Here is a 24479-nt window from a genome sequence, read left to right as displayed (position 1 = left end):
CGCGACCCTATTGGGCCCCACTTGATACATGGCCCATTGGACCAAAATCAGGTGACGCAGCACCGTGGACAGAAAATGTCTCTGTAGTAAATCGATGATAGCGGCCGACTTCGAATAGATATGGACATGAGTCCATATCCATATGAAACTAGACTTGATAAGGTTTCCATCAAGTGCTTGAACGCCCAAAACGGAATCTGGATGAAGTCGTGGTGGCTGTCAGAAGTTGGCGCTGTCCTGCAGTCCGAATCCAGTCCGCGCGATTCCCCTTTCCCTTTGTTCCACTCCATCATTCCTAAACAAAACAAGAGTGCACGCGTCTCCGTGGTCTAAATATGATGGACAAGAGTTCAGTAATGTACTCACTTGATGGTTGAGTTGACGAGCACGAGCGCGAGTAATCGGACCAGCATATGGTACTTGTATAGGCGTGGATGTATCGTTGGCATTAATGTCCTCATCATCCTGCCCTTCTTGCATTTGAGTCGTCCTCAACTCAAGCTCATCTTCTTCTTTCAAATATGGCTTCAAATCTGTAATGTTAAATGTGGGACTAACCCCAAAATCCGTAGGCAGATCAAGTTTATATGCGTTATCATTAATTCTCTCTAGCACTTTAAACGGTCCATCAGCCCTTGGCATCAATTTAGATTTTCTCAATTCAGGAAACCTATCATTTCTCAAATGCAACCAAACCAAATCTCCCGGTTCAAAAATTAGTTCCCTTCTACCTTTGTCACCAGCAAACTTATACTTAGCATTCATGCGCTCTATGTTTTCTTTAGTTGTTTCATACAGCTTTAACATCAATTCAGCACGTTTAGTAGCATCAAAATTTAGTTTTTCAGAAGATGGCAACGACATTAAATCAATAGGAGCACGGGGTAGCAAACCATAAACAATCTGAAACGGACACATCTTTGTAGTAGAATGAAGCGAGCGATTATAAGCAAATTCAATATCAGGCAAATATTCTTCCCACATCTTAATGTTTTTCTTTAAAATAGCCCTCAACATAGTAGACAAAGTTCTATTCACAACTTCAGTTTGACCATCAGTTTGGGGATGGCATGTAGTAGAAAACAAAAGCTTAGTCCCCAATTTTACCTATAAAGTTCTCCAAAAATGACTAAGGAATTTAGCATCACGATAAAAAACAATTGTATTTGGCACACCATGCAAGCGAACAATCTCTCGAAAGAATAAATCAGCAATATGTGTAGCATCATCAGTTTTATGACATGGTATGAAATGTGCCATTTTAGAGAATCTATTCACAACCACAAAAACACTATCTCACCCTCTCCTAGTCCGTGGCAATCCCAACACAAAATCCATAGAAATATCTTCCCAAGGAGCACTAGGAACCGGTAGAGGCATATACAAACCGTATGGATTTAACCGTGACTTAGCCTTTTGACATGTCGTGCAGCGAGCAACAAATCTCTCCATGTCTCTTCTTATCTTTGGCTAAAAGAAATGATCAGCAAGAATGTCCTCCACCTTCTTTGCTCCAAAATCTCCCATCAAGCCACCTCTATGAGCTTCCTGCAACAACAACAAACGAATTGAGCTAGCTGGAATACATAGCTTGTTAGCTCTAAACACAAACCCATCATAAACGATGAATTTGTTCCATGATTTTCCATCTTTACAATGCAGCAACACATCTTTAAAATCAGCATCATGAACATATTGGTCTTTAATTGTTTCTAATCCAAAGATCTTGTAATCAAGTTGATTTAGCAAAGTGTATCTCCTAGACAAAGCATCCGCAATAATATTATCTTTTCCTTTCTTGTGTTTAATAACATAAGAAAAAGATTCAATAAATTCAACCCATTTTGCATGTCTACGGTTCAATTTTCGCTGACTACGAATATGCTTCAAAGATTCATGATCAGAATGTATAACAAACTCTTTAGGCCACAAATAATGCTACCATGTTTCTAACGTCCGAACAAGAGCATATAATTCCTTATCATATGTAGAATAATTCAGAACAGGTTCGCTCAATTTCTCACTAAAATATGCAACGGGTTTGCCTTCTTGTAACAAAACACCACCCAATCCGATTCCACTAGCATCACATTCAAGCTCAAAAGTCTTATTAAAATCAGAGAGTTGGAGGAGAGGTGCATGTGTCAACTTATCATTTAGCATGTTGAAGGAGTGCTCTTGTGCTGTGCCCCAAGAAAAAGCCACTCCCTTCTTCGTAAGCTCATTCAATGGTGCAGCAATGGTGCTAAAATCCTTCACAAAACGGCGATAGAAACCAGCAAGTCCTAGGAAACTCCACACTTGTGTGATCGTCGTTGGTATAGGCCATCCCTATATAGCTTCCACCTTGGATTTATCAACCTCAATTTCCTGTGGAGTAACAACATAGCCAAGAAACGATACTCGATCGGTGCAAAAAGTGCACTTCTCAAGGTTACCAAACAAACGTGCATCGCGTAAAGCATTAAAAACAGCATGTAAGTGAACAAGGTGTTCATCAATGGATTTGCTGTAAATCAGCATATCATCAAAGTAGACAACAACAAATTTTCCAATGAAAAAACGTAAAACCTCGTTCATTAATCTCATGAAAGTACTAGGTGCATTAGTTAACCCAAAAGGCATGACTAACCACTCATATAAACCGAACTTAGTTTTGAAAGCAGTTTTCCATTCATCTCCCAATTTCATATGAATCTGGTGGTACCCACTACGCAAATCAACTTTAGAAAACACAACAGCACCACTCAATTCATCAAGCATATCATCTAATCGTGGAATAGGGTGTCGATATCGAATGATGATATTATTAATAGCTCTACAATCAACACACATACGCCATGTTCCATCTTTCTTAGGCACTAAAATTATCGAAATAGCACAAGGACTAAGAGACTCACGCACATAGCCTTTGTCGAGTAGTTCTTGTACTTGTCGCTGAATTTCTTTTGTTTCTTCCAGATTTGTCCTGTATGGCGCATGATTTGGCAAAGATGCACCAGGAATAAGATCAATTTGGTGCTCAATCTCTCGTATTGGTGGCAGCCCCACTGGTATCTCACTTGGAAAAACATCAGAATACTCCTACAAAATGTCAGCAACAGCAGGGGGCAAAGATTGCTGCATATCTTGAATTGAAATCAAAGCATCCTTGCATGCCAAAGCATAGGCCATAGAAGTGGAAGCAATCAATTCATTAATATCAGATTTAGTAGCAAGCAAGCAATGTCCATTCAATCTTATTTCATCTTTCTTAGCAACAACAGGTTTAGTAGTTTTATTGTTCTCACTTCTAGCCTTTTCAGATTTAGCAATTTCATCACGCACAATAGCTTCAGGAGACATAGGAAGCAACACAATTTTCTTATCATGGTGCAAGAGAGAATACTGATTTGATCTACCATGATACATAGAATCTGTATCATATTGCCATGGTCTACCTAGCAGAATATTACAAGCTTGCATAGGCACAACATCACATTCAACAACATCATGATATGATCCAATAGCAAAATTAATTCGCACCAATCTGGTTACCTTCACCTTACCACTGTTATTTAACCATCGGATGTGATATGGATGTGGATGTGGTTTGGTAGTAAGTGCAAGCTTCTCTACCATATCGCTGCTAGCCAAGTTGTTGCAGCTGCCTCCATCAATGATCAAGCGGCAAGAACGCTCTTTAACAACACACTTTGTTTGAAACAATGTATGCCGCTGATTTTGCTCCGCCTTCTCCATTTGTGCACTAAGTACACGCTGCACAATGAGTCTCTCATAATTCTCTACATCCTCTGCACCAATCTGCTCTTCTGGGTGATCCTCACTACCTGCATGGTTAGCAGCAAGCAAAGCAAGTGTATCTTCATCAAAATCACTAGCAGAGAAATACCCACCATCTTCTTTGACCACCATAACGCGCTTGCTAGGGTAGTCACACATCACATGCCCAAAGCCATTGCAGTGATGACATTGGACGTCTCTTGTTCTCCCTATGGATGCAACTGAAGAAGCACTAGCGGCTGGCTTTTGGACAAATTTGCTTGCTGAGATTGTGGGGACACCACGTGTCTTGTCGCTAGATGGAGTTGGTGGCATTGGTCAGCTCGATGTTGGAGTAGGTGGAGGTGCACATCCCGTTAAAGAAGTAGTCACGCGTGGCTGCCATGATGTAGCTTTCCCTACAGAAATATTAGACTTGGCGCTAGCATGTCGTTCCTACACTTCCCTTTCAGCTTTACAAGCAAGATGAAACAAACGGGTTATGTTAGTGTACTCTTTATAAGCAAGGATATCCTTAATTTCTCGATTTAATCCACCCAAAAATCTAGACATAGCAAGCTCCTCATCCTCCTCTAAATTATAACGTAACATACCCATTTGCAATTCCTGATAATATTCCTCTATACTTTTAGTACCCTGTCTCAATTGTTGTAACTTATGTAACAGATCACGTGCATAGTAAGAAGAAACAAATCTAGCCCGCATGACCTGTTTCAAAGCATCCCAAGTTCGCGGTATGTTATTAGGATTTTTCTTACCATGTTCTATCCACCAAACAGAAGCAAAATCAGTGAATTCACTAGTAGCAGCTCTAACACATGTATTTTCAGGGAATTCATGACATGTAAACTTTTGATCAACAGCAATCTCCCAAGTAATGTATGCATCAGGATCATATTTACCATCAAAAGGAGGTATCTTAAATTTAATCTTACTGAAAGCATCATCATTACTATTATGTGCCTCACGATGGCGACCACCACCCATACCTCTACGGTTAGTACGTAGCTGTCGGCAATCACGAGTGTCTTGGTCATCTTGTTCAGTATCAGCAACATAATCATCCCAATTATCCTCAACTTGTTCATCCTGCTTGCTATCTCCACCACGACCTTCAGTGGTTTTAGCATGCAGCTCATCAAAACACCTCAAAAGAGCAGCAAGACTCTTGTTGATATGAGCAACCGATGTCTCCAACCCTGTAAGCTTGGTGTTGGTGGAAATCTATGTGGCCTCCAATTGCTCAATCTTGTTTTTCGTCACCTGCAAGTCATTGTCAAGTCCTTCTGTGTGCTGCTTCATCCTTCTGTCGAAATCATGTATGATACCCTTAGTGCGAGGCGAATGCTGCATATCACGACCATCATCATCCTCTATTCCTACCATGGTCAAAAGAACAGTGGAAACAAGAAAACAGAAACAGGTGAAGAAATAAAAGCCCTACAACTAATAGGATGTAGTTAATGCAAGGCGCTCACTCTCAACCTGTTTCACAAGTTCTTACCAATTCTTACCTTACTCCATAGGAGGGGACGACAACCAACAAGTCTACAGCCATGGAATGAAGTGTATCGGTGCCGCCACAAGAGCTGTCAAGCTATAGTCGAATTTGTGGAGCTGTAGGAGGGCTGAAGTAAGGAGAGTACTAGCACCACGTTAGTCACAAAAGTAAGGTGAATAATCATTCAATGATGGTACTATGCTAGTCCTAGCCTAGACCGTGCTAGAGGCACGAGCCTAGACACAAATGAAGTCACAACACACCACCTGAAACGAACGATAAGCACAAAGAATAGCCCCTTTTCTCTTTTTTTCTTTTTTTCTTTTTTTTTCAAGGGACCCTCAAAACTGATTATGTGAACAAAGAGACTCCCAAAGAGCAATTCACCACACACACTTTTTCAGAAGGCACAGGGGTATTCTGGTAAAAAAAGATGTTAACCAAATTCTACTCGGATTACACACAAAGTAGGACTCGGCCTCGGCCAACCCTAGCGAAAAGGAAGCGCGGGGTTAACCGGTTCCACGTCAGATTGGAACTCTAAGCTACACTCAGATTCGACCATAGAGAGACAATATGGTAGCGCGTGTTGTGATAAGAACGTGACAAGAACTCGAAACTCTAAGGGACTAAAACTAAGACCAGCAACTCGACACAACCGATGCAACCGAAACTCAACAAACCCTAACCAACTAGTACTAGTAAAGGCTCAAAGGGTTTATAGGATTACGGGGAAACTAATCTACTAAATTTTTTTTGGCTTTTTCTGGACTATAGGAAATTAAAAACAACAACGGACTAGAAGTCTCTCACCGATAAACCTTGCTCTGATTACCAATTGATGTGAACCCATAGGGTTGAATGTTGATCTTTCGATGAGAGAGCGGGGATAACTCGATTGGTGGATGGAGACGATGTTCATGGCACGACTACAGCCTTCCAAGGCGCTTCTCTTTAGCAACCGATACACCACCTCCAATGGCTGCCGCAATCTTGTGGAGCACGACGCCCGGCCACTAGGGCCACGATCTTGAGTTTTTTGAGCATCTTAATGACCTCAAATGAAAAACTCGAAACCATAAAGTTGTAGATCTCATCGAGAGCTATAACTTTCATATAGAAAGTATCTCCATTTGACACCATATAATAAAGATATGTTTTTCCAAGGCGACAAGGGCTGGTACACGATTAATATATTGCTGAAAATTTGATTAATTTTTTTGAGCATCTTAATGACCTTAAATTAAAAAACTCAAAACTAGAAAATTGTAGATCTCGTCGAGAGCTATAATTTTCATATCAACATCATCTTCATCCGAGATAGTAAGAAAAGATACATTTTTTTAAGGTTGCGCTTGCCGCGCCAGTTTGGTTGGCGTGGCAAGCTTTTTCTAGCTGGAATCGTTGTCCACTGTGGTAGATTGTGCCGCGCCGATGCATGTGGCGCGGCAACATGTTTTGATGGTTAGATTCAGAAATAAAAAAGGGACAGTGTTAATTTTAAAAATAGTTTTAAAAAAGGTTTAAAATAAAAAAATCACCGCGGGCGAGGCCATGCTCACCATTGAGCCGAGCCACATCGAAGCTAGAGTCGAGGAAGAAGGGGTCGTGGCGGGGGCCATGCCCACAGCCGGAGAGGCGCGGATGAAAGCCCTAATTTGTTTTTAGATAATTGATGAAACCTAAAGTACTAACCTATTGCTCTAAGTGTAATTATGAGATACAAGGCACTCATCGTAATGAAGGTGGCCAAAAGATGGATCAATTGCTCCAACTTAGGAAAAGAAGAAAGAGAAAAACAAAATTGATCAAGGCATAGGTATAAGACCTAAGGATCATTTTGTTTTGGTGATCAAGACACTATAGAGATTGTGACCACGTTCAGAATAGATAGCCGTATTATAAAGAGGGAAAAATCTTGGTAATTGCGGTTATCAAGTGCCACTAGGTGAAGTGATTCATGCATATGCATTAGGACCTAGTGTGCTAACTCTTAACCCTTGAAAAAATGCTTTGGTAAAGGCTAACACACGTGCACAAGTGGTGGAACACTTTGGTGTTGGCACATGGAAGCAAGGGTGAATGTTTGGAGTTGTTTGGAGGCGAAAAAGAGCTATGGACCCTAGGGTCTTGGGTGGTCCGGACCATCAGCGATGGATCCAGAACCAAACCCTAGGGATACTGTGCTGTGGTACAGCTCTAAACTCTGGTGGTGCAGGGTGTCCGGACCAATGGCCCTTGGTCCAATTGAGTGACCCTGGCCACGTGGCGAGCAACGAAGAGATGAGGGTGGCCCGGACCATGGATGTTAGTCTAGACGACCATGGCGAACTAGTTCCACAGCACTTCGGTGCTCTCTAGACCTCTCTGGAGTGCTCCGAACTCTAGGGGAGTTTGGTTCGGTCCTTGGATTCGGCTGCTCAGTCCGGTTATGGGGGAAGAGCTGGCTGAGCGCGTGCAATGGCTAGTTTTGAATGTGGGATGCGTGGCATGCTATGGTTGGTCGCTGTGAGGAATCGGATCAGGGCTTCTTGGTTCAGAGCAGGCACTGCCCTTAGTCCAGAGCTCGGCCGAACGATATTCCAACAGCTAGTGAACACATGTTGTCGCGAGATTGAAAGCTGTGCTGATCCGTACTGATGGGTGATGGTTCGGAGCAAGGTCCAAACCTCGGTCTGGAGGCCCTTCGTAGTGGCAACGGCTAGTGGAGTCCTTGGGGCTCTATAAATAGATGTTGGCCGACGCTAGCTCTCTCTCTTGCACATTTTCATCAATGATACATCCTTGTGAGCTAAGCCAAACCCCTCCCACTCAATCTCTTACTTGATTGTGCATCCAAGTGAGTTAGGAGTGATCCAAAGTGCATTTGTTTGAGTGATTTGCATCTAGTGGCACTTGGGGATCGTTCTTCGCTGTGGTTTTCTTGTTACTCTTGGTGGTTGCCGCCACCTAGATGGCTTGGAGCAGCGGAGGAGTGTTGGCATGAGGTGGAGATTGTTCGTGGTCACACCGGTGATCTTGTGAGGGGTTCTTGACCTTAGCCCCCGTGGAAGTTCATGAAAAGGTACTATAGTAAATTGCTCGTGTCATTGAGTACCCTCATTTGTGTAGGTTCTTGCGGCGGCCTTGTGTAGGGCTAGGCTTGTGTACGCCTATTAGCTCGCAAACCACCAAGTGAACGGTCGACACAACGGGGACTAGCGTGCCGGCAAGCATGTGAACCTCAGGAGAAAATTTGTGTGTCAATTGGCTCTTTGGTTATCACTTGGTATTCATATATTGTCTCTTGCCACGTTTGGTATTCCTCTCTATCTCTTGTATTTACTTTCTTAGACATATCTTGTGTAGAGGTAGCTTGAGTAGCTAGTGTAGCTTAGTTGTAATTAGTTAACTAGTTGTTTAGCTAGCTCACTAGCTTAGGCAAGTAAAGACATAGCCTTTGTATGCCTAGAGATCATAACTAACTAGAATTGTGGATAGGTGGCTTTGCTTTTTTCGTAGAGCTAGAGCAAAACACATTTACGCCATTTGTTGGACTAACACTTTGCTCTAGTGTTTTGTAAAATTTTTATAGGCTATTCACCCCCCTCTAGATATTTAGGACCTTTCAAGTGGTATCGGAGCCATGATCACCGTTGATTAAGGCTTAACAACCTACAGTGTCAAGATGGCTCAAATCAACCATGTGGGGAAGCCACCACACTTTGATGGCACATGTTATGATTATTGAAAGAGGAAGATGTGTGCACACTTGAAATCAATGAACCAGAAGATATGGGATATAGTGGAGCATGACTTTGCAGTGATCAATCCAAATAATCCTACCGCAAATGAAGAAGAGAAGCTCCAATACAATGACATTGCCATCAGCATGGAACATCTCTTGTATGAAGCATTTGATATGAAAGTGTTTGAGCAAATCAAGTATATTGAGAGAGCTCATGAGGTGTGGACAAGATTGGAATAATCATATGAAGGCACCAAGGTGGTCAAGAGTGCCAAGCTTTATATCCTCAAAGAGAAGCTAGCAAGTTTCAAGATGCAAGACAATGAAAGCATACAAGAGATGTTCCACCGGTTACAAGTGATTGTCAATGACTTGAAGAGCTTGGGTGAGAAAGTAGAGGACAAGGATTTTTCTCATAAATTCTTGAGATGCTTACCATCGAGGTTTGATACTTTGGTCACTATTCTTGTGAAAGATGGCTTGGAGAATATGACCCCAAACCAAGTACTAGGTGATGTGGTCACTCAAGACACATACCGTGTAGAAAGGGATGGGGGCGTACAAGAGGATGAGAAGAAGAAGAGTATTGCATTCAAGGCCGGCTCATCATCCAAGAGCAAGGGCAAAGCTAAGAAGGAAGAATCAAGTGAAGATGAAAAAGAAAGCTCAATGGATGAAGATGAAAAATGGCACTATTTGTGCGCCGGTTTGGCAAGTTCATGAAAAAGAAAGGCTATGGTGCAAGAAAGAGAAGGGACAAGTCCAAGGGTAAGGAAGATCCAAGGAGGTGCTACAAGTGTAAGAGCAAGGATCATCTCATTGCGGATTGCCCATATAATAGTGACAATGATGATGACAACAAGAAAGACAAGAAGAAAGAGAAGAAGATGACCTTCAAAAAGAAGAAGAAGGGTCAATCATATTGTGTCACATGGGATAGTGATGCCTCATCAAGTGATGATGATAGGAAGACCAACAAGAAGGCATTTTCAAGCATTGCTTTCAACAACAAGCCTTCTCTCTTTGATGCTCCATGGACATGCTTCATGGCTAAGGCCACTAAGGTACAATCCGATGATGAGAGCAATAGTGAGAGTGAGGATGAGGAGGAGCCCTCCAAGGAGGAACTCTTTGCCATGTTAGAAGATGCTCCTTCTTATATGGAGAAGAAGGGAAAGGAGTACAAAGAATTGCGCAAGAAGCATCAAGCTCTTGAGCAATCCTTTGGGAAGCTAAAAGCAACTCATGAGAGGCTAGTGGAAGCCCATGAGGAGCTTGGAAATGCTCACACTAAGCTTAATGAAGCTTACTCCACTCTTGTTAGCCAAGATAAGAAGGAACATGTTCAAACATGCAATGTAGGCATAACTTGTGATATTCTTGATGAATCTTTCTACAAGCCTATTGTTGTTGCTCCCACTAACCCCTCATGTAGCTCATCCACTACTACTTCACCTATGAGTGATGGTTTCACTTGTGATGCCTCACTAATGGTGGAAAATGGGACCCTGAAGAAAGAGGTCAATGAGCTCACTCACGCCTTAGGCAAAGTGTTGGTACAGAAAGTGACCAACTAGTGAATATTTGTAGTTTTGCTGTATGTTGTGATCGGAGGTGGCCCAACACTCAATGGCATAGGATTTATACTAGTTCAGGCAACGTGCCCTATGTCCAGTTTGGGTCGGTCGATGACTTTATTCTTGAGCCTAGGTGCTCGAAGTTTGTTGTGGGGTTACAAACGAGAAGGAGAAAGATGGGGTGTACAAGAGGCCCGGTTGGCTCCGGTCAGAAGGGCTAAGAGCGACGGGGACTCCGCTATGAGCTAAGTGTTTAAGTGGGTTCTTGAGGTCCGAACCTAGCGGTTCCGTGGTTGTGAGCTATTGGACTAATGAATCTAAAGGAACTGAGCTTGAATGAATCGGTGTTTTCTGTTGGAGGGAGTGCATCCCCTTTTATAGATGAAGGGGATGGCTTTACAGGTGAGAGGGAGAGGGTACGAATGTGTTTAAGCCTTGTTGCCCACATCGATGAGGATTGGATAATGGTAGGCACCCACAACACTATTGATGTCACTGTAGAATGTCAGGTGCATGTGGGAGGTTGCGTTGTCTTCTTCAGGAAGGGTTGACATCGGTACCTGCAAAATACTGCTGAGGAGTCTCACCATGTTTACCGGGTATGGTGAATCCCGGCGCCTACAACACTATTGATGCCCAGAGGCATGTGAGGGGCTTTTTGCCATACGGGAGTCCAGTGGCGCCTACAATACTATAGGGATAAATGTCGGCGCCTACAATACTGTTGAAAGCTCTAGTTTAGTTTTGGTGAATTGATGAAATCCTAAGTGCTAACCTAGTTTATCAAGTGATCATGAGATAGGTAGCACATTCCAAGTGGTGAAGCAAATGAAGATCATAACATGATGATGATGCCATGATGATGATCAAGTGCTTGGACTTGGAAAGAAGAAAGAGAAAAACAAAAAGCTCAAGGCAAAGGTATAAACCATAGGAGCTATTTTGTTTTGGTGATCAAGACACTTAGAGAGTGTGATCACATTTAGGTTTGATAGATGTACTATTAAGAGGGGTGAAACTCGTATCTGAATGCGGTTATCAAAGTGCCACTAGATGCTCTAACTCATTGCATATGCATTTAGGATCTAGTGGAGTGCTAACACCCTTGAAAATGTTTGTGAAAATATGCTAACACATGTGCACAAGGAGATACACTTGGTGGTTAGCATATTTGAGCAAGGGTGAAGAAGTTAGAAGTGAAATGGAGTTGGTCGCAATGATGCTGGCGTTGGTCAACTGATTGGATGCTGGGTCACTCTACGACCGGACGCTGAAGGGCTACATCCGGTCGTGTTGTCGGTCGGCATAGTGATTAGGGTTAAGCACCGAACGCTGGGCTGTGTCCGGTCAAGCATGACCGGATGCGTCTGGTCGACAAAAAACATGTTTTGGACCCCTACTGTAAACAACCGGACGCTAAGGGTTTAGCGTCTGGTCAACTCTGTCGGAGCGTCCGGTCAACATGTCGACCGTTGAGATCAAACATTCACAGTTGAACGCAGAAGACACGTAGCCGCCATCGGGCGACCGGATGCTAAGGAGCAGCGTCCGGTCAGTTGGACTGGAGCGTCCGGTCAGCCCATGTTATGCCCAGTGAAGGGGTATAATGGCTCTATTTCGTGGGGGATTCTATTTAAGCCCCATGGCCGGCTGTAGCTCACAACCTTTGGCCATTTCATTGACATAGCAACCTTGTGAGCTAAGCCAAAGTCCTCCCACTCATCTTCATCATTGATTCATCATCATAGTGAGATTGGGAGTGAATCCAAGTGCATTGCTTGAGTGATTGCATCTAGAGGCACTTGGTGTTCGTGTTTCGCTGTGGATTTCGCTTGTTACTCTTGGTGGTTGCCGCCACCTAGACGGCTTGGAGCAGCGAGGATCGTTGAGCGGAGGGTGGTGATTGTCTCTGGCTCCGATCATGGTGATTGTGAGGGGTTCTTGACCTTTCCCCGGTGGAGCGCCAAAAGGTACTCTAGTAAATTGCTCGTGGCTTGTGTGATCCTCATCTTGTGTTGGTTGTGTGGCACCCTATTGAGGGTTTGGCGTGTGAAGCCAATATACGCGTGAACCTCCAAGTGAGTGAATTGCCACAACGAGGACTAGCTTGCCGGCAAGCAAGTGAACCTTGGTAAAAAATCATTGTGTTCATCATTGATTCTAAGGTGATTGGTCTTCATTGTTATTTATCCTTGTGATTGATTGGTTCCTTCATCTACATGGCGGTATAATCTTCTTGATCACTCTCTTTACTTTACCGCAAACTAGTTGTCAAGCTCTTTAGTGTAGCTAGTTGTGAGAACTTGCTTGCTTGGTTAGTGCGGCTCTTTAGTTAGCTTTTGAGAGCACACTAACATAGGGAAGTGTCATAGCTATTGTGTGAATAGACACTACCTAAACTAGAATTGTGGTAGGTGGCTTGCATTTTGAGTAGGCTAGCGTAACACTTGCTTCGCTTCATAATTGTCTAACCATATTGTTAAGTGTTGTTGTAGAAATTTTTATTAGGCTATTCACCCCCCCTCTAGCCATTAGGACCTTTCAAGTGGTATCAGAGCCGAGGCCACCGTTATTTGAGGCTTAACAACCTTCGGTGTTAAAATGGCTCAAATCAACAACACCAAGAAGCCACCCCAATTTGATGGCACAAATTATCCTTATTGGAATTCAAAGATGACCACACACATCAAGTCAATCAATAGAAAGGTGTGGAAGGTGGTAGAAACCAAAATTGAGATTGGTGATCCAAAGAATCCCACCGCGGCTGAAGAAGTACTTCTTCAAAACAATGACATTGCTCTAAGTGCTATTCATGATGCAATTGATGTGAGAACATTTGAGCAAATCAAGAATATTGAGATGGCTCATAAAGCTTGGAAGAAATTGGAAGAATCATTTGAGGGCACTCAAGCCGTGAAGGGTGCAAAGGCATATATTCTCAAAGAGAAGTTTGCAAGCTTCAAGATGAAGGAAGATGAGAGTGTGCCGGACATGTTCCATCGGATGGAAGTGATTGTCAATGATCTCAAAGCACTTGGTGAGAAGATAGAGGACAAGGACTTCTCCAATAAGTTCTTGAGATGTTTGCCCACAAGATTTGGCATGTTGATCACCTTACTAGTGAGGACCGGTTTGAACACAATGACACCAAACCAAATCTTGGGAGATATCATGACCGATGATGCTTATAGAGATGATGATGAGAAGGAAGAAAAGAGGGAGAAGAAAGATGAGAAGAAGGATGACAAGAAGAAGAGCGTGGCCCGGTTGCTAGGTTGGAAGCAATAAGAATCTTGCTAGCCTATGCTTGTGCCCACAACATCAAGCTCTATCAAATGGATGTTAAGAGTGCATTTCTCAATGGCTACATCAATGAAGAAGTATATGTTGAGCAACCTCCCGGTTTTGAAGATGACAAGAAGCCCAACCATGTGTACAAGTTAAAGAAAGCATTATATGGTTTGAAGCAAGCACCTAGAGCATGGTATGAGAGATTGAGGGATTTCCTCCTCTCTAAAGGGTTCACAATGGGTAAGGTTAATACCACTCTTTTCATCAAGAAGATTGGAAAAGATCTATTTGTATTGCAAATATATGTTGATGACATCATATTTGGATCAACCAATCAAGACTTTTGTGATGAATTTGGAAAGATGATGGCTAATGAGTTTGAGATGTCCATGATTGGAGAATTGAGTTACTTCCTTGGTCTTCAAATCAAGCAATTGAAGAATGGTACATTTGTAAGTCAAGGCAAGTACATTAAGGACTTGATCAAGAAGTTTGGCATGATTGATAGCAAAGTCATTAGCACACCAATGGGAACAAATGGCAACTTGGATAGTGATGCAAGTGGAAATAGGTGGATCAAAGATTGTATCGGTCCATGATTGGAAGCCTACTCTATGTGACCGCATCAAGGCCGGATGTCATGTTTAGTGTATGCATGTGTGCAAGATTTCAAGCCTCACCAAGAGAAAGTCATTTGAAGGCTACAAAAAGGATATTGAGGTACTTGAAGCATACACCAAATGTTGGTTTGTGGTATCCCAAAGGAGCAAAGTTTGAGCTAGTTGGTTACTCCGACTCGGATTATGCGGGATGCAAGGTTGAAAGGAAGAGCACCTCGGGCACATGTCAATTGTTGGGAAGATCACTTGTTTCATGGTCATCAAAGAAGCAAAATAGTGTTGCATTATCAACCGCCAAAGCCGAATACATATCCGTCGGTAGTTGTTGTGCACAAGTACTTTGGATGAAGGCCACTTTGAGTGATTTTGGAATCAAGTTCAAGAAAGTGCCATTGCTATGTGACAATGAGAGTGCAATCAAGCTAACCAACAATCCGGTGCAACATGTAAGAACAAAGCACATTGATGTCCGCCATCATTTCATAAGAGATCACCAACAAAAAGGGGACATTTGTATTGAGAGTGTAGGCACCGAAGATTAACTTGCCAATATATTCACCAAGCCATTGGATGAGAAAAGGTTTTGCAAGCTAAGGAATGAGTTGAACATATTGGATTTCTCAAATATGTGTTGATGCACCCCCCACTCATATGACATGCCTCTCCTTCGAGCAATCCAAGGTAAAAGTTGATTGGCATGACATACATCTTTGCTAAGGACATGATTAGTGCATCTAGTCACATTTTCAATTTTATTAGGACCTTTCAAGTGGTTCTATTTTATTAGGCTCATTCATGAAAATCAAATGAATTTGATGTTTATATGATATCATTATTGCTTCTATGCTTGACATGATCTAGTGATAGCATATGACATGTTTATGGGCTTGTAAACCTAGTGTTTAATCTCAAAAATGAGCTATAAGTGTTTAACTCAACATGGTACAAGATAACCCTTATTTGGAGGTGTGAAGAAGCTTGTCCTTGGATCAAACTGAGTTAAATATCTTTGGCAAATAATCTAGATTGGACCAAATTTGGGAAAATGATCCTCACCCCATTGATTGACATTGATAATCTCGACCCTACAAGCAATACTATCTATATTTTGAACCTTTGTGGTCATTGATGACAAAGGGGGAGAGAAACAAAGATAGTAGTAAAAATAGTGAAAAAGGGGGAGAAATATCATAAAGAGAGAGAAATATAAAGATATACTTGATATGTGACATAGGGGGAGTGATATGACAAAAGAAAGGGATCAACTAAAATTTTGAGCACACAAGTAGGGGGAGCAAGCTCATGAACTTGTATGGTGCATTTGAATGTGCATTTCATATGTTTGCTTGCATGACATAAGTTCTAAATTTAAAATATCCATGCTTGTGTGATGTATGCTAGTTGTTAGATTGAATGATGAAATGAAATCACTAGATAATTTTCATTTCCAAATATTTCCAAGTGGTATTGAGCTAACCATGGTGCTAAGGATGGTATATTGGTGCACTCCGATTGGTATCACGCTTCAAAGGTCCATCTTTTATACCTTAGCATCATTTGGTAGACATTGTCTCCTATATTTCCTATCTAATCATATGTGCAAGCTACAATCCAAACTCTTAGCACATATGTAGGGGGAGCAATTGCTACCATTTAGAGTTCATGAAACTTGTCCATATCCTTTTACACATGGTAAATATGCTTGGGCAAGCAACATGGATTCAATTGAATTTCAATTCATATCTTTGTGTAAGGGTTGTCATCAATTACCAAAAAGGGGGAGATTGAAAGCTCTAGTTTGGTTTTGGTGAATTGATGAAACCCTAAGTGCTAACCTAGTTTATCAAGTGATCATGAGATAGGTAGCACATTCCAAGTGGTGAAGCAAATGAAGATCATAACATGATGATGATGCTATGAAGATGATCAAGTGCTTGGACTTGGAAAGAAGAAAGAGAAAAACAAAAAGCTCAAGGCAAAGGTATAAACCATAGGAGCTATTTTGTTTTGGTGATCAGGACACTTAGAGAGTGTGATCACCTTTAGGTTTGATAGTCATACTATTAAGAGGGGTGAAACTCGTATCGGAATGCGGTTATCAAAGTGCCACTAGATGCTCTAACTCATTGCATATGCATTTAGGATCTAGTGGAGTGCTAACACCCTTGAAAATGCTTGTGAAAATATGCTAACACATGTGCACAAGGAGATACACTTGGTGGTTGGCACATTTGAGCAAGGGTGAAGAAGTTAGAAGTAAAATGGAGTTGGTCACAATGATGCTAGCGTCGGTCAGCTGACCGGATGCTGGGTCGCTCTATGACCAGACGCTGAAGGGCTGCGTCCGGTCATGTTGTCGGTCGGCATAGTGATTAGGGTTAAGCACCGGACGCTGGGCTGTGTCCGGTCATGCATGACCAGACGCGTCCGGTCGGCAAAAACACATTTGGGACCCTTACTGTAAACAACTGGACGCTGAGGGTTCAGCGTCCGGTCAACTCTATCGGAGCGTTCAGTCAACATGTCGACCGTTGAGATCAAATGTTCACAGTTGAACGCAGAAGACACGTGGCCGCCATTGGGCGACCAGACGCTGAGGAGCAGTGTCCGGTCAGTTGGACTGGAGCGTCCGGTCAGCCCGTGTTATGCCCAGTGAAGGGGTATAACGGCTCTATTTCATGGGGGCTTCTATTTAAGCCCCATGGCCGGCTGTAGCTCACAACCTTTGGACATTTCATTGACATAGCAACCTTGTGAGCTAAGCCAAAGCCCTCCCACTCATCTCCATCATTGATTCATCATCATAGTGAGATTGGGAGTGAATCCAAGTGCATTGCTTGAGTGATTGCATCTAGAGGCACTTGGTGTTCGTGTTTCGCTATGGATTTTGCTTGTTACTCTTGGTGGTTGCCACCACCTAGACGGCTTGGAGCAGCGAGGATCGTTGAGCGGAGGGTGGTGATTGTCTCCGGCTCCAATCATGGTGATTGTGAGGGGTTCTTGACCTTTCCCTGGTGGAGCGCCAAAAGGTACTCTAGTAAATTGCTCGTGGCTTGTGTGATCCTCATCTTGTGTTGGTTGTGCGGCACCCTATTGAGGGCTTGACGTGTGAAGCCAATCAGCGCGTGAACCTCCAAGTGAGTGAATTGCCACAATGAGGACTAGCTTGCCGGCAAGCAAGTGAACCTCGGTAAAAAATCATTGTGTTCATCATTGATTCCGAGGTGATTGGTCTTCATTGTTATTCATCCTTGTGATTGATTGGTTCCGTCATCTACACGGCGATATAATCTTCTTGATCACTCTCTTTACTTTACCGCAAACTAGTTGTCAAGCTCTTTAGTGTAGCTAGTTGTGAGAGCTTGCTTGCTTGGTTAGTGTGGCTCTTTAGTTAGCTTTTGAGAGCACACTAACATAGGGAAGTGTCATAGCTATTGTGTGAATAGACACTACCTAAACTACAATTGTGGTAGGTGGCTTGCATTTTGAGTAGGCTAGCGCAACACTTGCTTCGCCTCATAATTGTCTAACCAAATTTTTAAGTGTTGTTGTAGAAATTTTTATTAGGCTATTCACCCCCCTCTAGCCATTAGGACCTTTCAACTGTTTGTGTCAGGCTAGTTGTGGAACACTATTCTCATAGGTGTATAGGGTATGGTCCCTATACCATGGTTTAACTCACGTGCTGCTTTCTCTATTTGTCCCTGGTCCCTTCCGAGCGGGCGTCCCCGGTCGGATGGCCCCAGTCGGCTTAGGTTGCGTCGGTCGGAGAAGAGTGGCGAGCAGGGTTCTTTTGTACCCCAGTCGGAGAGACATGGGGTTGGAGTCGGAAGTAGGGCTCGGGGCAGGCCTTTCGATCGAAGAGGTCGTTCCAAGGCGGCTGGAGCCCGAATCGAGTGCTCCGGTTGGATAGGTGGGCCGACATAGCTGATGGGCGGGCATTGCTCTTCTTGGGCCAGGCCTTCCGGTTGGTTGCTGGACCGCCCCTTTGCCCTATTGTTTTTTAGACTCTTGGGCCAAGCCTTGGCGCAGAAGCCGATCCCCGAGGGACCACGGGTTTACGAACTCGATAGGAGCCCCCGAGCCCCCGGGCGATTCAGGTAAAATTGTCTAGGGGATTTTTGTCTTTGTCGACGGGTGCCTGCGAGCGCACCCACGGGTGTAGCCCCTGATCCCCCGGGCGGTTCGAACAGAACCGTCTGGGGGGTGTTCTGTGTCATCAGGGGAAGTTTTCTATTTTGTTGGTAGGTGCACACGAGCGCACCCACGGGTGTAGCCCCCGAGCCCCCGGGCGGTTTGGGCAGAACCGTCTGGGGGGTGTTGTTTTAGCGGGTCTGTGTGCATGTTTTTAGTCTAAGATAGAATTTTGTCAACCAAGGCATCGTTGTGCTGCTGAGGCATTTTTAGGCGTGAAGATTGGATTGAAACAGAACTTACTAATCCCGGCGTTGATGCGTACCGTGGATCGGGTGAGGAAGTTAGTTCAGACGCGAGAGAGCTCACTGATCCTGGCGTCAATGCGTGCTGTGGGATCGGGTGAGGGAGTTAGTTCGGATGTGAGAGAACTCACTGATCCTGGCGTCGATGCGCGCCGTGGGATCAGGTGAGGGAGTTAGTTCGGTCGTGAGAGAGCTCACTGATCTTGGCGTTGATGCACGCCATGGTATCAGGTGAGGGAGTTAGTTCAGTCGTGAGAGAGCTCACTGATCCTGGCATCGATGTGCGTCGTGGGATCAGGTGAGGGAGTTAGTTCGGACAGACCCTGGCGTCGGTGCGCGCCATGGTTTTGAAATGGTTAGTTCAGGGGACAGACGAGACCGAGCCCATGGGTCCTGGTGTCGGTGCGCACTGTGGGACCGAGCGGGTCAGAGTCATGGATCCTTGGCCTTGGCGTAGCCTGGGCAGCCGAGGTAGTTAGTTCAGTTAGTTTTCATGCGAGTTCGGAGTCGCGGTCCCTAGATTTTTGGAGCGCAGTCGGAAGTGAAGCCGTTACGTGAGTTCGGAGTCGTGGTCCCAAGCCATAGCCAGATGTCATAGATCCTGTCGACGTGAGTTTAGGGTCATGGTCCTAGGGTTTTTGGAGCACAGTCCAAAGTGAAGCCGTTACGCGAGCTCAGAGTCGCGGTCCCAAGCCATAGCCGGATGTCATAGATCCTGTTGACGCGAGTTTGGGGTCACGGTCCTAGGGTTTTTGGCTTGAGCCCCCGAGCCCTGTTGGGCCTTCATGGGGGTCGATGTGAGTTTGTGTGTGTTACCCCATCCGGTTCCTCACAACCGAAGGGGCTGAGTTTTGTCGCTTGTCCCAATCGCTCGGGCTCAAAGACTGGCTCAGTGAGTTCGCTAATGGGTGTGATCGAGCAGAATTTGGGTCCGTCGTTCGTGACGGGGTCGGCATAGCCCTCTTGTGACATTCTACTACTCCTTTACCTACAACCCGGCAGATGCCTAGGTCATTCCGAAGACCGACTCAGGTGGCCTAACGGCCTCCCCTCGATGGAGATTCTGTGGGCCTGGCGAGAGGTTTAGGATCGAACGAGAAGGTTGAGATGACCCGGTTAGCCAGACCGGGCGAGGGCCGCACGGTGCTCATCTATGGTTTTCTCTCCTGGCTCTGTTGTTTGCTCATGTTGAATGAGGCAACCGCCACTTCATGACACAACACAGAGCGTTCTGATGCATTTCGCTACACGTGCGATGCTTAGTTCCCGAGCCACCGGGCGGTTCAGGGCCCAAATCATCTGGGAGGTGCGGGCGTATGGAATGAGATGCGTGTATGGATGTATGAAATGATTGTAATGAAATAGAGGGAGTTTGATAGTGTTTACCTTGATGACTAGAGTGATGGGGCTTGGAGAGCCTCAGTCGGAAACGTCCGACCGGGACCCATGCTCATCGTTCGTGATGGAGTCGGCATGGCCTACATGGGGCGTCCCTTCGCTTCCTACCTGTGTCTCATTCAATTGTGCTGGTGGAGGGTTCCGTGCCTATAGCCAAGAGCTACCTCGACTGCATGAGAAGGTCAGGAGCTTCATGTTCTTCTACTGAGCATCTATAGGTGCAACGCCCTAGAGGTATCCATTGCATTTGCCAAAGTTGAAGGAGTGGAGCCGAGCGGGTCCCTGGTGGTTGCATCTAGTTTCTTCTTTGGCTTCCAGGCAATGTCGTTGAGCGGCCGTAGTAGTATTTATAGTAGTAGAGAATGTAATAGTTAAGTTTGTGGGTGTGTCCCCATGTGAATAGTTTCTGTATTAATGAATACATCCATGTTGCCATATGACAGAACCACAATATTCGTTCCTTGTGTTTATCTTAGAATAACTTTTGTTTTTATCCTGCCCGTTTGTCCTGTAGGGTGCAACCTTAGGAGCCTGGGGCGTGGCCCGCGAGGCTTGGCTGTTCGTACCCATAGGGAAAGGCAGGGTGCGTCCAGTTGGGAGTAAGAACAGAGTTACATAAGGTAATCAGAGGAATGGAATGTGTTTCCGTTTGGGGACAAAGTTGTTTTATCGTGTGATAGTAAAAAAGAAAGAGAGGTAATAGGACAAAGTTGTTTTATTGTGTGATAGTAAAAAAGAAAGCGAGGTAATATTCAATATTGTACCCTTATGGAGCCCCTGAGCAACCCGGGCTGAAAGTGTTTTGGGCAGGGGTGCTCTTACGGGAGCATGTTTTAACTAAAAAAAGCGGTTTAGACCAAATTTAGGGGAAAACGACGTAGTTGTTCAATGTTCCAGGTATTGTTGAGAACATTGTCGTTGTTGTCCTCTAGTCGGTAGGTGCCCGGTCGGATTACTTCGGCTATCATATAGGGTCCTTCCCATGGTGGAGAGAGCTTGTGTTTTTCCTTCGTTGATTGGGTCCTCCGGAGTATGAGATCACTGACTTTGAGTACCCTTCCTCTGATCTTTCTTTTGTGGTACCTGCAGAGGGTTTGTTGGTAGCGGGCAGAGTGAATGACGGTCGTCTCGTGGGCTTCTTCGAGCAGGTCGACTGCGTCTTGTTGAGCCTCCACGGCTCGGTCACGGCCAAAAGCCTTCACTCTTGGTGCACCGTGGTCGAGGTCGGAGGGCAATACTGCCTCGGCTTCGTAACCTAGGAAGAAAGGTGTGGATTGGTTCGGGGTCATCCTCAGGCTCTAGAGGATCGCTGGGACCTCTACAACCCATCGCCCGATGTACTTGTTGAGTCGGTCAAAGATGCGTGACTTGAGTCCTTGGAGGACCATGCCATTGGCACGCTCGACCTGACCATTGGTGCACGGGTGTCCGATCGAGGCCCAGTCGATTCTAATGCCGTACCCATCACTGAAGTCTAGGAACTTCTTCCCAATGAAGTTAGTCCCATGGTCAGTGATGATGCAGTTGGGAACGTCGAACCGGTAGATGTTGTCGAGGAAGAATTTGACCGCTTCTTCTGAGCGGATGTTGGTGATGGGCTTGGCCTCTATCCACTTGGTAAACTTGTCGATTGCTACAAGTAGGTGAGTGAAGCCACCCAGGCCCTTCTTGAGGGGTCCCACCATGTCGAGACCCTAGACCGCGAATGGCTAGGTGATCGGGATGGTTTGGAGCTCTTGCGCCGGTAAATGGGTTTGCCGAGCGTAGAACTGGCATCCTTCGCACCTACGGACGACCTCCTCTGCATATCATAGCGCGATGGGCCAGTAAAAACCTTGGCGGAAGGTTTTTCCAACCAGAGACCTTGGGGCCATGTGATGTCCATAGATCCTGGCATGGACCTCGAGGAGGATCTGCTTCCCCTAGCTGGCGGGGACGCACTTCATGAGTACCCCTGACAGACTCCATTTGTAGAGTTCGTTACCGAGCATGATGAAGGTCTTGGCGCATCAAGTGATTCATCGGGCTTTGGTCCTTTCAGGTGGGAGAACCTCCTCGAGGAGGTAGGCGAGTAGTGATACTCACCAGTCGGTTTGATCGAGTGCCAGTACGGCGACGTTCGCGGGTGATGTAGAGGTACTAGGGTCGGAGCCCCCAGGCGCTAGCTAGGCATCAGGGTGTGTCTAGGTCGGACCTTCCAGGATGTGGGTGGATGGCTTGTGGATGTCGTTGATGAAGACCCCGCTTGGGGATGGATCCCGCCTGGCGGCTAGTTTTGTGAGGAAATCGGCGGCACCGTTGTCCCTTCGAGGGACGTGATGCAGTTCGATCCCCTAGAATTTGTCCTCGAGCTTACGCACCTCTTGGTAGTATGCTATCATGAGGGGGCTTTTGTAGGAGGACTCCTTCATGACCTGATCAACGACTAGTTCCGAGTCACCACGAACGTAGAGTCGCGTAGCACCGAGCTCGATGGCGATGCAGAGTCCATTGATAAGGGCCTCGTATTCCGTGGCATTATTTGAAGCTGAGAAGTGGAGGCGGATGGCGTAGCGGAGCCTACTCCCGTCTAGAGAGATCAGAACCACTCCGGCCCCCGAGCTGGGTGCCATTATGGACCCATCGAAGTACATTGTCTAGTACTCGTGGGTGATGTCCGGGGTCGGTAGCTGGACCTCCGTCCATTCGGCGACAAAATCCGCGAGAGCCTGAGACTTAATAGTGGTGCGGGGGGTATATCTGATGTCATGGCCCATGAGTTCTAGTGCCCACTTAGAGATTCATCCCGCGGCATCGCGATTGCGGATGATGTCTCCGAGCGGGTACGAAGTGACGACTGTGACTTCGTGGTCGGTGAAGTAGTGTAGGAGCTTCCTGGTCGCCATTAGTATGACGTATAGGAGTTTTTGCACCTAGGGGTACTGAACCTTGGGGTCGGTAAGTACTTCTTCGATGAAGTAAACAGGTCGCTGTACCTTGAGCTGGTGTCCCGGTTCCTCCCTCTCAACGACCAGGGCGGCGCTCACCACATGGTTACTTGCCATGACGTAAAGGAGGAGGGGTTCTCCCCGTTTGAGAGCGACGAGGATTGGGGCCGACATCAGGGATGTTTTGAGGCTTTCGAGAGCCTGCTGGGCTTCCTTAGTCCAGACAAAGGCGTCCATCTTTTTGAGGAGCTTGTAGAGTGGCATCCCCCGTTCGCCGAGCCAGGAGATGAAGCGGCTTAGGGCAGCCAGGCAGCCGGTGAGCCTCTGCACGCCCTTGACGTTGCGTATGGGACCCATGTTGGAGATGGCTGTGATCTTTTTGGGGTTGGCCTCGATGCCACGCATGGATACGATGTATCCGAGCAGCTTCCCCTTCGGAACCCCGAAAACACATTTTTTGGGATTCAGCTTGATGTTGAACCTTCGGAGGTTCGCGAACATCACGGCCAAGTTTGCGATCAGATCGCACACTCGAGCTGTTTTGACCACTATGTCATCAACATAGACGGCGATTGTTGGTTTCGGCCGTTCAGCCTGATCAGGCTGATCGGGTGGGTTGATTTGGTCAGCGAAGCATTGCTGCATGCACCTTTGGTAGGTGGTGCCAGCGTTCTTCAAGCCAAAAGGCATGGTCACGTAGCAGTATGAACCATATGGGGTGATGAACGAGGTTGCAAGTTGATCGGACTCTTTCATCGTGATCTGGTGATAGCCTGAGTAGGCGTCCAGAAAGGAGAGGATCTCGCAACCCGAGGTGGCGTTGATTATCTGGTTTATGCGTGGCAAGGGAAACTGATCCTTTGGACATGCCTTGTTGAGTCTAGTATAATCAACGCACATTCTCCACTTCCGGTCTTTTTTCTAACAAGGACGGGATTATCGAGCCAGTCGGAGTGGAAAACCTCCATGACAAATCTGGCTGCCAGGAGCTTAGCAATCTCTTCGCCTAAGGCCCTGCGCCTCTTGTCATCGAAACGATGTAGGCGTTGCTTGGCGGGCTTCGAGCCTGGGATAAGGCATAGTGCGTGCTCGGCAACCTCCCGTGGTATCCTTGGCATGTCAGAAGGCTACCACGCGAAGACATCATGATTGTCGCGCAGGAAGTCAACAAGCTCGCATTCCTATTTGGCCAGGAGCTGGGTCTCGATTCGCACCA

This window comes from Miscanthus floridulus, chromosome 18 (assembly GCF_019320115.1).
Source record: "Miscanthus floridulus cultivar M001 chromosome 18, ASM1932011v1, whole genome shotgun sequence".
NCBI classification, from domain to species: domain Eukaryota; kingdom Viridiplantae; phylum Streptophyta; class Magnoliopsida; order Poales; family Poaceae; genus Miscanthus; species Miscanthus floridulus.
Note: the sequence above shows the minus strand (reverse complement) of the source record.